A 14,338-nucleotide genomic window follows, 5' to 3' on the forward strand; every position below is an offset into this window, starting at 1 on the left:
TAGCACTACAAAAACTTGCGCAAAAAAAATGCTAACTGAAAAACCACAAAAATCATATTATTACCAGCCAGATGCATTGCAATAGTTATTTACGATACAAGTGCGGAAAAGAGGAAATTCGAAACGAGTGGCGATAAATTAAAACACGACCGCAGGGAGTGTTTTAAATCGACACGAGTTGCGAATTACCTATTCGCACGTGTATCGTACAACATTTTACAGTACATACCCTTTAAACTTTTGACATATGCACGAAAAGTGCTCTTTACGCACTAGTGCGAGAAAGTAGCACCATATGTACTGTAAATAATACAGCAATCCAGTATAATATCTCGAACAAAACATCAGAATACAATGGCAGTTACACATTATAATAATTTAGTCAAAATTATTTTGTTGTCTTGTTTGTCCCAAAAACATGTGACGGAGTGCAGCTTTTTGTATAAGGTGAAATTTAGTTATTTATTTTTCTCAAGAGAATTATAATCAACAGCTAGAAAGACATGCAATAGCACTAAACTTTTTTTATTCATTAGATAAAAGACTAAAATAGAAGTGTGACGAGTCAGAAACAAGACAACGAAATAAATTTTAACCCAATGAGGGCTATCGTTTTTTTGCTCACCAGTTGGCGCCTCTGTTGATGGTGGTCCAAAAGACTAAAGAACAGCTGTCAGTCATTGAAGTGACAAGTGACATTTGACATTTCGAACTATGGAAAAGACCACCATCTACACTAGCGCCCCTAGCGGCGAATTCATACGCGTTAGCCCTCATTACAAGCTAGCTATTGCTCCTTTGTGGTGTTCTTCCTCACAGTATAACAGTGATGTACTATTATTTCTCTCATAATACACGTGTACAGAGTTACAAGATTAGAGGTGCCAACTACTGTTAACACTTTCGCTGCAGCAATCTGTTATAACTTATAACGCAGTTAAACATACTGCATCGGGCCGAATCGACACGTTGCCGCAGCGAACGTGAACGGTGGTTATAACTTATAGTCGCCCAGGCGTCAATATAAAGACCTTCCATTCCATTGTATTTTGATTCTTTATTATGAGAAATCAAATTACATATGTCATGTTTATTTTGTTTTGTAGTAGGTAAGTAACGCAATAAGCGTTGAGAATCTCTTAATCACATAACTCAATAGTCACGAACAGGCCATTTTGAGTACTTAGTCCATCTAGGAGATATATAAAGACTTCAAATAGAAACATACAATTTTGTTTGGGTTTTTAATTTGTTGATGGCACCTCTGAATATTGTCACACTGTAATACCAGTTATAAATGTAACATAATATTGCATTGTACTTAAAATGTGCTACAGAATCATTTACACATACTATAAACCTTTGCCGTTTCTGCTTATAAAGTCCATGTTACAAAACAAACGGATATGTTTATTTTTTCGGGTAGGACAGTAGGTTATTTTACTTATGACGTCCTAGTAACATTCGTATTGAAAAACATGTTTTTTCTACGTTATAACAAAAATAATTGATTGTAATAGAGAGGTGAAGTCTAAGATAAAAACGTGCTCCTTAGTTTGACATCCATAACAGATGGCGCTATACTGCGCCATATGTATTTCGGGTACTGAATTGTCAAACGTCAACTTTTGACAATCAGATTTACCGCAAAATATATGGAGCTGTACAGCGCCATCTCGTTTACTTGTCAAATTCGAAGCACGAAATTGTCTTAGATTTCACGCATCTTACTCGACCAATATATCTTTGGTTATAATAACGTATTAATTATACAATTATTCACAAGTTTAAGACACAGCCTTAAAACTGAAATATGTTGTGTTACTTATCGATTTAAAGGCTTACGTCCCAAACTTTGTAAACAATTAAGCTTTCTCCTGAGTTGGCTTGATTTTATAAAAAATCCGTTAGATATTACACCTATCGGATAATGAACCCTAAGTAAACGTAAAAGAAATAGCACTTTCGAGTAAATAAATTCGCCTCAATAACTGGCAAGGACATACTAACAACGCACATCATGTATTCTTATCCATATTGCATATAAACATATTTCTATATATTCGTGATAATCTTCAATAAAAAGGAACCTAGTGACGCTTACGTAGTTATTCGCCGTTGTATTTAAATGACTATTTTAACTGTAAGCGCCAACAGTTTGGCAAACCAATTTCATTAGTAGAAAAGGTGCGAAATTCAAATATTTTTTTTTCAAAATTGCCGCCTTTTTCTACTAACATAATATAGGCTTGTTAGACTAGTTCCATTATCGCTTATTATATCTAGTTGTATACATAATTCAACATAACGATTTCATAAAACAATAAAAATCAGAATGTCAGCGAAAAGCATTGCTTTAAATATTTCAAGTTGACTATATTACTCGACCACTAAAGGCACCATTGGGTACTGGTAGTGAAATCGGCGGCCATAATGTGGTCGATAGTTACGGTAAAACAAACACTTCTATATATCGTACATACGCCTAGTTATGATCTTAATGAAACTTACTATTAACTACGACTAATATGTACAGGGTTTATGATTTAAATGATATTCATAGAGCGACACTATCACACGTGGTAGAAGGATAATTTTGACACAAATATAAACATTTAGGTTATAACTTAAACTATAAAAATATACAGGTAAAGGTGACTGATTAAATGACTGGTGCTTAAGCTTGCTATTTCAGCCTATATACGTCCCACTGCTGGGCACAGGCCTCCTCTCATGCACGAGAGGGATTGGGCTATAGTCCCCACGCTAGCCCAATGCGGGTTGGGGACTTCACATACACCTTTGAATTTCTACGCGGATGTATGCAGGTTTCCTCACGATGTTTTCCTTCACCGAAAAGCTACTGGTAAATATCAAATGATATTATGTACATAAGTTCCGAAAAACTCAATGGTACGAGCCGGGATTTGAACCCGCGACCTCCGGATTGAGAGTCGGACGACAAAAACAATAATAATAAAAATGTATAATTGTTTAACCTATATATTTAAAACAAAAGGGCACATATAGGTTATAAATATTATACATACTTCAATTGTAACAAATGTATTTGTTTAAATTGATAAAAATAAAATACGACACTCGATGGCAAGGCATTTTTCTATATAATCTTAAAGAAAACGAGTGGTTTTTTTTATTATTTATAACTTGAATTTGTCCTAAATATAAATGAAATAGGTGCTTCGTGTCTCCTAACACCAGTCATTCAGTCAGAACGTTGTAAATGCATTTCCGAATAAAGATAACGCAATATTTGCATTAAAGAGCTACCAATCGCAGTTACTACGTGGCCTTAGTACAGTGAGAAACGTGTGTATTGCCAAAGTCTCTCTAGCTCTTCGGCCGCGAAAATATCTACTCTTGATGTATGGCCGCAGTACTCGAGTATAATAAAATGTCAAGAATATTCAAATATATTAAGAGAAAAGCAGGAATTTTTACGATTTTTATCTTGAAACGTCAGCCAACATCTCTATTTATTGGTTGGTTATGTTTTAAAAACCTGAAATCCTTCGCAATAAGGCCAGTCCAGACGGGATGATCAAATCGTTCGATTTGATCAGAAAAGAAATTGGCGTCAATCTCCAATTTAATCACCAATTTTAGATTTATGGTGATATTTGAGCGCCCTAAAAAATGCACCCAATCGCGAATACTAGCGTCACAAATTGGTATTTCTTGCGTCCGCACCTCTATTTTATGAGTAATATCGGTGACCTGTGACCTGTAATATTACAATTACCAATAAATTATGTCTATGTCTAATAGGCGGTCGAAATCGGCGAGCCAAATTGGCGTTTGCGTCCCGCACCACCTGATTTGATCAGACAATTTAATCAGATTGGCTAAAAAAATTCCGTCTGGGCCGGCCCTTAGGGCCTACCGCGAACCACGTTCGACGTGTTGCCTCCCTGTCACACTTAAGTACGAATTTACAAGTGCGACAGAGAGCCAACACGTCGAACGTGGTTCGCGGTAGGCCCTCTGTAATCACTGCAAAACTTTTGTGTCCTGATAATGAATGTCACAAATAAAAGGCGGACAGCTGTAGCTAAAATATCATGCTTCGATAATTTGATGACTAAAGTCGCCAACACATTGAGTGCCGGGAATCTGCTGGGCGGGCTCTCTGTTCGTAGTCCCTTTCCTTTACAAAGCGGGAAAACGCTGGGATCGGCTACGAGCATAGCGCTACGAGAACGTTGGCAGTGAATGTGTCAACTCCTGAGCGGGGTCAAAGGATATTGGAATTTAAAAAGCCACCAGTAGAATATTTCTTGCAACTGTATTCGAAAAGAAAAATGCTTGAATACTGCATGAAATCTTGGGTTAAATAAACCAAATTTACTAAAGTAAACTATGAGATTCATTATACCATCAAAATTATTATAACGTTTTTTTATGAGTACTTAAATAAATATATTTATTGACCTTCACAAATAATGGTGACATTTTAAGTTACTAAGTTTAATTACCTTCCGCTTGCACTTTCCTTCATTCTTATTGAAATATATATATTAAATATGATTTAAATACAGTCATAATTTTAAGTGAAACCTTATAATAATTGAAAAAATATTGTCATAAAATGTGCGGCTGCCACAAGAGATAAGAATTATATCATTTTGAGCGTTCATATTAGGTAAATAATAAGTAATAGGTATTAAATAATGCATTGATGTAAGTAAACGTTCTTTTCTACTTCCCTGGATCTCAAAACTGTTATTTTTTTTAACACATGACAATATCTCTTCTGAGTCAATAGCAAGGAAAAAGATGCAAAATGTTGCCAAATGTATTGGGCATATGAATTGCGAAAAATATTACCAACAACATTACTTAACTGACCATTTCCCTGTTTAGCAACCACATTTTTTTTTAATATACTACGTCGGTAGCAAACAAGCATTAGGCCTGCCCGATGGTAAGCAGCCACCGTAGCCTATGGACGCCTGCAACTCTAGAGGTATTACATGTGCTTAGCCGACCCTTTAAAAACCTGTACACTCCTTTTTTGAAGAACCCCGTACTGTAGCCCCTCGCGAAAACCTCGGCAGGGAGCTCATCCCACAGCCAAAGCGTCCGCGGGAGGAAATTCCTCTTATTCTTTATTCTTTCATAATTGCTCTCTCTCTCTCTCTCTCTCTCTCTTAATTCCTCTTAGTACTATCAGAAAATAATGTCTCGAAATGTCAACGGGCTAGGTTTTTAAAGAAAGAAAGAAAGAAAGAAAAAGCATTTATTAGCACAACATAACAAGACTAAAACTAGAAATAATTAAACAGAATGAGGTTGCGCTAAATGGTCCTTACTCAGCTTGGTGTCACGGTGTGAGCCAACATGGCACACTCTGCGACGCTGATTTTATGACGTTGATTTTTTATTTTAAAGGGGTTTATTATCTATTGAATTTTAGCAAAGAGAATTGATTGTAATAGAGAGGTAGTCTAAGATAAAAACCGGACAAGTGCGAGTCGGACTCGCCCACCGAGGGTTCCGTACTTTTTAGTGTTTGCTGTTATAGCGGCAACAGAAATAAATCATCTGTTTCTGTTGCCGCTATAACAACAAATACTAAAAACAAAATAAATTAAATATTTAAGTGGGGCTCCCATACAACAAACTTGATTTTTTTGCCGTTTTTTGCGTAAAGGTACGGAACCCTTCGTGCGCGAGTCCGACACGCACTTAACCGGTTTTTTTGCCCTTTGAGTACGGAACCCTAATTTGACATCCATAACAGATGGCGCTGTATTGCGCATTTAATTGTCGAACGTCAAGTTTTGACAATCAGAGTTACCGCAAAATTCATGGATTCATTTTTGACACTTTCGTCTACCCCCCCTCCCCCCACCCCATAGCGTTACGTAATATTTGAACGCCCCCTAATTATCTTTTGAACGCCACGCCTATCGTGCGCGGCGCGTTATTGTGAACCTTATCGGAATGCAGGAAGGTTGATATTGGGCTGCAGCCGCGCGCGTCATTTGACGTCTTTGGCGATCAAATGGATAATCTAGCACAGATTGCAATAAAAAAAATGGTCAGTTAAGAAACATCTTAGTATGTCTTGTTTTGTTAATATATGTCAAAAGTTATTGTCGGCTATGTAACTGTCAATATAAATAAAACTATGAAAACGGATTATATCGCGTATATTGAATTCACCCGTTGACCACGAACGCTGTAAAGAGTTCGAAACGTCGGGATGTATTATAAATTCAATATACGCGATATAATCCGTTTTCATAGTTTTATTTCATGAGTAACTATCGCGGTAACCGAAGACAATATTATGTCAATATAAAATTACATTGAAGAGCTTCGTGATTTTTATTAAAATCACTGGCAACACTAAAACTCTCCAAGTAGCCCTTAAATATAATATGAATGTTAAAATCCTTCGACACCGAACCACGCGTATATACAAAGCTGTTAACTCCCTTCAAAACTGTACAAAAATAATGATAGGACACACAATAATGTATTTCTCTTCATATATACATGAGCTAACCAATACGATTGGTGTTACCAATTTAGTGATTATTCTAATATTTTTATTAATTTTTAAAACTATAGTATAAAATTTTACTCCACACAACATATATTCAGCTATGTAAATAAATGGGAAATTATTTTGATATTTGAAATATGTGTCGCTCCCGCGGAAAAGGGACCCTAGTCTGAGAGCCCCACCATGAGTCTGGCTAATGAAAGTTGAACCAGAAAAAACGCGGCAATTTAAAAAAATCTGTATCAGTCATCTCTTTGATTACAAGGATTGCATAACTTTTATACTTTTTATAATTTTCATATTCTAGAAATCATAAAAAGTATAAAAATTATGCAATCCTGCCGCCTGCTACAGATTTTTTGAAATTGCCGCGTTTTCACAGGTTCAACTTTCATTAGCCAGACTATTACCGATGCTCCGATGGTAAGAGCCCGCAGCACTAGTCCCTTTTAAGCATGAATGACACAAATGGTTAAATGACGACACACGTATATAGTTTGACATATATATAGGCACAAATGAACAGTACGGGTGCCTTACATAAAGCTTCATTACACTACCACTACTTAAACAGTAGGCGAGGGATTTTAGTCCTACAATCTCTTACTAGACATTCCTTAACATTCGATTTAAAACCTTATTTCGTTCGCTATAAGGTTGCAAAATTCATTCTCGTAAACATTAAATTTGGCCATTAGTACCAACTGGACAAGGCCAGAGATTGTGCGTTTTAACTGAACCATGTTTTAGTAAACAATATCATAGAAGAGCTTTTTCTAAAAAAAAACGTGATTCTTACAAATCTGGACTTTCTCGGGTTCATTCTACTCAGAATCGTCAACATTCTCTATACTACCATTAAAAAAAGATATCCTAAAACGTCAGTTTCATTGCGTCACGTTTTAGTGTGATTTTTTTTCACTTGTGCACGCATGAAACTAAAATTTTCATTCAAATTTTTAGGACATTTTTTTGCATCAGGATTGAATGTGCTAGTGATTCTGAGTTAAGTCGCTTAATTTAAAACTCGGGTAAATCCATCTGTCAGATTATAGAATAGAATAGAATAAAATTTTATTCGTAAGCACAAACAAACATTACATAATATAACAATAAAATATAGAATAAGATTAAAGTGTCACGAAATGGCCTCATCTCAGCATATTGCTGGTGGCTTCCAGCGCTGATCTTACGCGATTATGTGATTTTGGTATTAAGAAAAGGTAATAGGGAGCGTGCATAAACTGTAGGGGGCAGCACAGGAGACGTCAGATTTTTGGCGCGAGGCATAAATGTGTAGTTTATGCTTCCAAAGTAGCTTACAAGATGGCAGCACTTGTTTTGGCGTAGTGTCAATGTTCATGTGATGTACATGTTTATGGTTTCGATTCAGGCCACAAGATGGCAGACCCTCCAACGCGCACGGTCCCTATAGGGTAGATATTTGCTGAGAGGTTCGAATGGATTTACCCGCGTTTGAAATTAAGCGACACAGTCGGAAGAACCCAAAAGTATCAGGATCTGTGATAATCAGGTTTTTTAATATTTTTTTCTAAAACGCTCAGAATAGAAACAGTAAGTCGTTCACAGTAAAAAGGGAAAATAAGTCTCCAAGCGACGATAGTCACCTTTGAATATAATACCAAGTATTGACTAGTGACTGTCGCGCTGAGGTTCCTTTTCCTGGGAACGACACATGACAACGAATTTTTCGGTCGATCCTTAGGTTTCATTATGGTTATGTCAAAGTACTAATAGCATGAAAAATGTTAATTATTACTACACGTTTGTGTGTTAAATCGATTTCTGTGAACTTTGCACTTCTCTTCACAAACTGATACTTTAGTAAATATATGTAAATCCTGATAAATAATAATATAGTTAATTTGGAATTAAGACAATCGTTTTAGGCTCATTGGTATACCTTAAGGTAAATTGTATTCGGGTAATTCCGAAAACGTATAGAATTAGGTACACACCTTTTTATTAATTTTTCGAAATTACTCGAAGACACTTATTATGATACAAAAACGACGGTTCTCATTAATATACTCTGTTTCAGAGCTTCCTTATGTGAGATCGAAAAATTAGTATAATCACAAACGTAAATGTACCACTAAAAGCTGCCAATTACATATTTTACACTTAGGTACAGTCAGATGCAGTAGCACAGAATAAATAGTACTTGGTACAGAAGGTTCACTCTACAAAACGCGTCTATTACGACAGATATGACCGCAAGGTGGCACAAGCGAGAGCAGGCGTCCGTTTCGTAGCGGTGCGCGGCAACCACTATGGCTAGACACCAAAATTGGTGTGGGCCGCATGTACTTGTAGCGACGCGACGAAATCGCGGAGTGAGCCACGCCTGGCAGTAGTAGTAGCTAAACGGCCGAGCGTTGTACAGATCATTGTGGACACCTGGCCCTCTAAGGTACTTCTGGCTGACTGTACCAATTACAAGTTAAAAATAGATTCTATATGACAATAGATACAACTTCTTTTGCTTGGTACAGCCATAAAATATATAAGAGCGGCGAGGGTGCTTATAAATATCTGAACACGCCGTTGTGAAAAACTTACTGTACAAGTTTAGATATTTTTAAGCACAAAGTCATTCGGGGAGTTTATTGCCCTCAACTATACAGGGTGGCTAAAAAATAAGTGCATTCCCGTTGCCAGGGAGGTTTTGGGATTATACTGAGCCTTCTTGACCGTGGGACTTAGCCAATTTGTGTAAGAATGTCCCTATAATACTGAGCAACTTTTACTATGGGACCAACCACAAAATCGCGAAACAGAAAATTTGCCCTCCCATAGAAAATGGACCAGCCAAAATGTATGAAACAGCCAAATTTTATTTTGCGATTTTGTGGTTGGTCCCATAGTAAAAGTTGCTCAGTATAATACCAAAACCTCCCTGGCAATGGGAATGCACTTATTTTTTATCCACCGTGTACATTTAAACGAATTTTTATCAAGCAGTTTCAGAATATTTCAGATACATCTGTGAGCGATACTACAAATTTTTATATTAGAGAAAAAAAGTGCACCGCATCGGGCAAGACTCAAACTAGTGACCTTTCGGAACACCGGTCCGATCAATATTAACCAATTTTTCCATTTTTCATTTAGTACACATCATTCATTATATATAATTTTTTTTCATTTAGTTCATTTAGTAATTTTGTTTTTTCAGAATCAGATAATATTTGCTTACAGCTCATAGAATGCTCATACTAGACTTGTAACGGCTGTATCTCTCAAAAGCTTAAAGGCCGATTTAAACCCTTTTGGAAATTTAAATTAGATACCATTTAAGAGCAAAGCAGTGAACCCTCTAAACAGAGTATTAAAAAAAACTTTCTCATTTCATAAAGACTTTGACTCTACTCTCTGATTACCAGTCCGCCCGACGATATCAGCCTGTCAGTTGATCGGAACTGAATTTTTTTTGTTCTAACTGACAGGCTGATATCGTCCCGCGGACTGATAATCAGTGGGCCCCTTTAAGGAGCCAAAGAAATCCATCACAAAAGAAGTCACATCTATCATTAGCCAGTAACGTAAAATGCTCAATCACTTGTAAACCAACCAGTCACATCACTCCATGGAACACTATCACTCGGGTAATGGAGCGCAGTCCTGTGAGTCTGTCGAAGCACTTTCTAGGACTCTGTAGGGTCGTGTCGGGACGCTACCAGGCTGAGAAGTCGAGGACTCGCTGCCCCTGGAAATAAAGAGTTGTTTGTGAGTCAGAAAAAAATGTTGTCAGTGAAATTTGAATCTACTGTAGATTGTTTGAACAGAGATGGTTTTGTTTTGTTTGAAAATTGAACGAAACAAAACAAATGCAACTGTTTCTATTGAAAATTATTTAAACATCGAACTTAATAAGTCGGACGAGATGACGATGCTCATGTATATATGTAGCAGTCAAATTGTAAGAATCCGCATTTTGTAAAATATATTAACAGCGACGTTTGTAATATCGTCGGACGAGATGACGATGCTCATGTATACATGTAGACTGACCAACCTAGTCTGAGTCGTCATCGTTGACGGAGCAGCGCAGCTTGGACAGCGTGCGGCGCGCGGCGGGGGTGTCGTCCTCCTCGTCGGACGAGATGACGATGCTCATGTATACATGTAGACTGACCAACCTAGTCTGAGTCGTCATCGTTGACGGAGCAGCGCAGCTTGGACAGCGTGCGGCGCGCGGCGGGGGTGTCGTCCTCCTCGTCGGACGAGATGACGATGCTCATGTATACATGTAGACTGACCAACCTAGTCTGAGTCGTCATCGTTGACGGAGCAGCGCAGCTTGGACAGCGTGCGGCGCGCGGCGGGGGTGTCGTCCTCCTCGTCGGACGAGATGACGATGCTCATGTATACATGTAGACTGACCAACCTAGTCTGAGTCGTCATCGTTGACGGAGCAGCGCAGCTTGGACAGCGTGCGGCGCGCGGCGGGGGTGTCGTCCTCCTCGTCGGACGAGATGACGATGCTCATGTATACATGTAGACTGACCAACCTAGTCTGAGTCGTCATCGTTGACGGAGCAGCGCAGCTTGGACAGCGTGCGGCGCGCGGCGGGGGTGTCGTCCTCCTCGTCGGACGAGATGACGATGCTCATGTATACATGTAGACTGACCAACCTAGTCTGAGTCGTCATCGTTGACGGAGCAGCGCAGCTTGGACAGCGTGCGGCGCGCGGCGGGGGTGTCGTCCTCCTCGTCGGACGAGATGACGATGCTCATGTATACATGTAGACTGACCAACCTAGTCTGAGTCGTCATCGTTGACGGAGCAGCGCAGCTTGGACAGCGTGCGGCGCGCGGCGGGGGTGTCGTCCTCCTCGTCGGACGAGATGACGATGCTCATGTATACATGTAGACTGACCAACCTAGTCTGAGTCGTCATCGTTGACGGAGCAGCGCAGCTTGGACAGCGTGCGGCGCGCGGCGGGGGTGTCGTCCTCCTCGTCGGACGAGATGACGATGCTCATGTATACATGTAGACTGACCAACCTAGTCTGAGTCGTCATCGTTGACGGAGCAGCGCAGCTTGGACAGCGTGCGGCGCGCGGCGGGGGTGTCGTCCTCCTCGTCGGACGAGATGACGATGCTCATGTATACATGTAGACTGACCAACCTAGTCTGAGTCGTCATCGTTGACGGAGCAGCGCAGCTTGGACAGCGTGCGGCGCGCGGCGGGGGTGTCGTCCTCCTCGTCGGACGAGATGACGATGCTCATGTATACATGTAGACTGACCAACCTAGTCTGAGTCGTCATCGTTGACGGAGCAGCGCAGCTTGGACAGCGTGCGGCGCGCGGCGGGGGTGTCGTCCTCCTCGTCGGACGAGATGACGATGCTCATGTATACATGTAGACTGACCAACCTAGTCTGAGTCGTCATCGTTGACGGAGCAGCGCAGCTTGGACAGCGTGCGGCGCGCGGCGGGGGTGTCGTCCTCCTCGTCGGACGAGATGACGATGCTCATGTATACATGTAGACTGACCAACCTAGTCTGAGTCGTCATCGTTGACGGAGCAGCGCAGCTTGGACAGCGTGCGGCGCGCGGCGGGGGTGTCGTCCTCCTCGTCGGACGAGATGACGATGCTCATGTATACATGTAGACTGACCAACCTAGTCTGAGTCGTCATCGTTGACGGAGCAGCGCAGCTTGGACAGCGTGCGGCGCGCGGCGGGGGTGTCGTCCTCCTCGTCGGACGAGATGACGATGCTCATGTATACATGTAGACTGACCAACCTAGTCTGAGTCGTCATCGTTGACGGAGCAGCGCAGCTTGGACAGCGTGCGGCGCGCGGCGGGGGTGTCGTCCTCCTCGTCGGACGAGATGACGATGCTCATGTATACATGTAGACTGACCAACCTAGTCTGAGTCGTCATCGTTGACGGAGCAGCGCAGCTTGGACAGCGTGCGGCGCGCGGCGGGGGTGTCGTCCTCCTCGTCGGACGAGATGACGATGCTCATGTATACATGTAGACTGACCAACCTAGTCTGAGTCGTCATCGTTGACGGAGCAGCGCAGCTTGGACAGCGTGCGGCGCGCGGCGGGGGTGTCGTCCTCCTCGTCGGACGAGATGACGATGCTCATGTATACATGTAGACTGACCAACCTAGTCTGAGTCGTCATCGTTGACGGAGCAGCGCAGCTTGGACAGCGTGCGGCGCGCGGCGGGGGTGTCGTCCTCCTCGTCGGACGAGATGACGATGCTCATGTATACATGTAGACTGACCAACCTAGTCTGAGTCGTCATCGTTGACGGAGCAGCGCAGCTTGGACAGCGTGCGGCGCGCGGCGGGGGTGTCGTCCTCCTCGTCGGACGAGATGACGATGCTCATGTATACATGTAGACTGACCAACCTAGTCTGAGTCGTCATCGTTGACGGAGCAGCGCAGCTTGGACAGCGTGCGGCGCGCGGCGGGGGTGTCGTCCTCCTCGTCGGACGAGATGACGATGCTCATGTATACATGTAGACTGACCAACCTAGTCTGAGTCGTCATCGTTGACGGAGCAGCGCAGCTTGGACAGCGTGCGGCGCGCGGCGGGGGTGTCGTCCTCCTCGTCGGACGAGATGACGATGCTCATGTATACATGTAGACTGACCAACCTAGTCTGAGTCGTCATCGTTGACGGAGCAGCGCAGCTTGGACAGCGTGCGGCGCGCGGCGGGGGTGTCGTCCTCCTCGTCGGACGAGATGACGATGCTCATGTATACATGTAGACTGACCAACCTAGTCTGAGTCGTCATCGTTGACGGAGCAGCGCAGCTTGGACAGCGTGCGGCGCGCGGCGGGGGTGTCGTCCTCCTCGTCGGACGAGATGACGATGCTCATGTATACATGTAGACTGACCAACCTAGTCTGAGTCGTCATCGTTGACGGAGCAGCGCAGCTTGGACAGCGTGCGGCGCGCGGCGGGGGTGTCGTCCTCCTCGTCGGACGAGATGACGATGCTCATGTATACATGTAGACTGACCAACCTAGTCTGAGTCGTCATCGTTGACGGAGCAGCGCAGCTTGGACAGCGTGCGGCGCGCGGCGGGGGTGTCGTCCTCCTCGTCGGACGAGATGACGATGCTCATGTATACATGTAGACTGACCAACCTAGTCTGAGTCGTCATCGTTGACGGAGCAGCGCAGCTTGGACAGCGTGCGGCGCGCGGCGGGGGTGTCGTCCTCCTCGTCGGACGAGATGACGATGCTCATGTATACATGTAGACTGACCAACCTAGTCTGAGTCGTCATCGTTGACGGAGCAGCGCAGCTTGGACAGCGTGCGGCGCGCGGCGGGGGTGTCGTCCTCCTCGTCGGACGAGATGACGATGCTCATGTATACATGTAGACTGACCAACCTAGTCTGAGTCGTCATCGTTGACGGAGCAGCGCAGCTTGGACAGCGTGCGGCGCGCGGCGGGGGTGTCGTCCTCCTCGTCGGACGAGATGACGATGCTCATGTATACATGTAGACTGACCAACCTAGTCTGAGTCGTCATCGTTGACGGAGCAGCGCAGCTTGGACAGCGTGCGGCGCGCGGCGGGGGTGTCGTCCTCCTCGTCGGACGAGATGACGATGCTCATGTATACATGTAGACTGACCAACCTAGTCTGAGTCGTCATCGTTGACGGAGCAGCGCAGCTTGGACAGCGTGCGGCGCGCGGCGGGGGTGTCGTCCTCCTCGTCGGACGAGATGACGATGCTCATGTATACATGTAGACTGACCAACCTAGTCTGAGTCGTCATCGTTGACGGAGCAGCGCAGCTTGGACA

Source organism: Cydia strobilella, chromosome 19 (assembly GCF_947568885.1).
Source record: "Cydia strobilella chromosome 19, ilCydStro3.1, whole genome shotgun sequence".
NCBI lineage: Eukaryota > Metazoa > Arthropoda > Insecta > Lepidoptera > Tortricidae > Cydia > Cydia strobilella.